We start from the raw sequence: 232 nt of genomic DNA on the forward strand, positions 1-232 counted from the left end.
GCTGCAATCGGCCTAATGCCAAAACACTTAGCCTTTCGCGGAGGCGGTGATTGTCGGCCGGGGACGCCGTGCAACTTCCACGAGACAGAGACTGATCTGCAACTTTCACTTTCTTGCCAGCGACCTTATTTTACGAGGCTGCAAACCGAGCGGCAGTAAAGTTTACTACACAGCCCGGTGGAAACGCGATACTTTTCAAATTGGGGAAGTTTCCATGAGCCGAATCATCCTC

General features: G+C 52.2%; 1 protein-coding gene across 2 annotated transcripts in view; it reads right to left on the reverse strand.

Moving 5' to 3' along the window:
* LOC119587789 overlaps positions 1-232 on the reverse strand; it is a 122,239-nt gene that overhangs the window by 10,411 nt on the left and 111,596 nt on the right. The window lies entirely within an intron of this gene.

The sequence above is a fragment of the Penaeus monodon genome, chromosome 23, assembly GCF_015228065.2.
Source record: "Penaeus monodon isolate SGIC_2016 chromosome 23, NSTDA_Pmon_1, whole genome shotgun sequence".
In the NCBI taxonomy this organism is placed as follows: Eukaryota; Metazoa; Arthropoda; class Malacostraca; order Decapoda; family Penaeidae; genus Penaeus; species Penaeus monodon.